Here is a 2,296-nt window from a genome sequence, read left to right on the forward strand (position 1 = left end):
AATGAGGCTCCCGACATCCGATGGCAGGAAACGCTGCCTGTCATCGATGGGCTGAGTGGACGATTTCAAACGACGTCGTGAAGCCAATTTTTGGCCGTCTCATCATATTGCCCGCTCACGCCATCAACCATGCCTGACGCCAGCGGGCACAGACGATTCCGCACAATGTGTCATTTAACACAATCTGAAGTCCTCTGCACAGCAAAGTGATGAAGTCAGTAATGTAAAGAACACTTGGGCCAGGCTTCAATGATTGCACAGTGCCACTTACGAATGGGTCACTGACCAGCTGGCAATGGAGTCACTATTCATTCCATATTCTCAACTCAGGCCTTCACATTGCCCTCCTCTCATTCTTTCATTTCTTTTCATTTCAGGGGCTCTTTATCACACTCTGTTTTCTTTCATCAAACTGCTCATCCATTTTCAGTATTTCATGTTTACTCTGACACCCGGTTCCTGTCATAAATATGTTCAGAGAACCTTGACTGCAACTTTTCACTCAGTCATAAAGCAGACAATTACTGCAACAAACATAAAAACAAGATGTAATATACTCCAAAACAAGGTGCTAGTACCTAAGTCATAGCCCCCGATGATAATAGAAAAAAAGAAATACACTTGGATCTTGGCGCCATAACAATATACCTTTATGTGATTACAGGATAAAGCTCTGCACACTGGCCTTGTCATTGCCCATGAGGTTTAACCAAGGCATGAATTTTGCTTATTGAAAACAGCTCCAACAATTGCTCATGTCAAAATAATCCAGTGAGTTGTACTGTGACAAAATCACTTAACAAAGTAAATCTAGAAAATAAACTGCCTTCCAATTCTGGGCCTTTTTTTTTAAGCATTCATTTATGAAGATAGGAGCAGGAGTAGATCACTTTGTTTCTCAGGCCGCAGTGAAGGTTACCAATTTCATCCGTGTTGGTATAATCTCTTCAACCCCCAACACTTCCCCAAACCCAACTACTCCCTTATCTTTCCCAAGAAACAGGAGGAGACCATTTGGCCTGATGTTCTGTGCCGTCTCTTTGAAAGGGCTGCCAGTTTAATCCCACACCCTAGGTTTTCCCCATACCCTTGCAAGTTAGTCTTCTTCTTGTATAAGCCCATTCGCTCTCTGAAACCTTCTATGGAACCTGCTTTCACCACCTTTCCAGAGCGTATGTTCCATGTCTTAACAATCCTCACCTGAGTGTTTGCAGCATTTTCTGTTTTGGGCACATGGGGTGGAATCATCCCAGATTTGTGCTAAGTCCAGTAGCGGGCGGGTAAAGTGATCCACTGGCTGCGATGGCAGCTCTTCACGCCATCCCAAGCCTGCCACATTAGTTATGTATTCCCGGGAAACACACAGTTTCCATGGCCCACCACGCCATCATCTCGCCGCTTCATCAAGCCGGGCACCATATTTAAAGTCCAGCCACACGCACACCCCTCAGTTCTTCCAGCCCAGGACTGCTGCACAGAAGAAATGGTCCTGAAAGGCAAGAAGACTGCAGCCCCCAGGTCCAATGACGCGTCCCTCGTGCGTCTTTTGGACTCAGTAGAGACTCGCTGTGATATCCTACACCCCTGCTCTGCCCGCAGGATGGGCAGCAACATCATTAATCCGGCTTGGGAGGTGGTGGCAGCGGTGGTCAGTGCCAACGTCCTGCAAAAGAGGACAGCCACCCAATGCCGCAAAAAGATGAATGATCTCCTCCGTTCCGCCAGGGTAAGTCATTCTTCTCATCACTCTCAACTCACACTCGCAAACCCATCACACATTCGCAGGGCTCTCACTCACTGCCGGTTCAAGGGACATCACCATTCACTCTCTCATACGCAGCTTCATTGTCCTCATCCCGTCCATGAGACCACTCACCACCCACACATGCCAGGCATACTTATCATCTGGCCTGGCAGGAATCCTGCTTACACTTTCTCCATCTCTATTCATGCAGGACAAGCTAGCACACAACAAGAGGGAGAGGTCGCAGACCTGTGGAGGAATGCCTGAAATCAAGGTCCTCACGGAATTTGAAAACAGAGCCATCCAGCTGGCCGGCGAGGATCTGGACCGTTCCTGTGCTGTGACGGTGCTCTGCCAAGTGAGGATCCAGCAATACAACATCCATCAGACAACCATGCTGTGAGTGCTGTGTCCATGCCACTGCCATGCACTAATTATCTCTCCTTGCTTTCATAGGCACATCTGGGAAACAGCCAAGAGAGCCCATGACCCAAGGCCTTCAATCAAGCCCTGAGGGAAGCTCAGAAGAGGAATCCACTGAAACCCTCCCTG

General features: G+C 48.1%; 1 non-coding gene across 1 annotated transcript; it reads left to right on the forward strand.

Annotated features, from left to right (window-relative positions):
* The first annotated feature begins 669 nt into the window (after window positions 1-669).
* On the forward strand, window positions 670-806 carry LOC144692849 (U4 spliceosomal RNA). Its single transcript, XR_013579406.1, has one exon. It is a non-coding gene; the product is annotated as a U4 spliceosomal RNA (small nuclear RNA).
* The last annotated feature ends 1,490 nt before the right edge of the window (window positions 807-2,296 follow it).

The sequence above is a fragment of the Cetorhinus maximus genome, chromosome 17 (genome assembly GCF_964194155.1).
Source record: "Cetorhinus maximus chromosome 17, sCetMax3.hap1.1, whole genome shotgun sequence".
NCBI classification, from domain to species: Eukaryota; Metazoa; Chordata; class Chondrichthyes; order Lamniformes; family Cetorhinidae; genus Cetorhinus; species Cetorhinus maximus.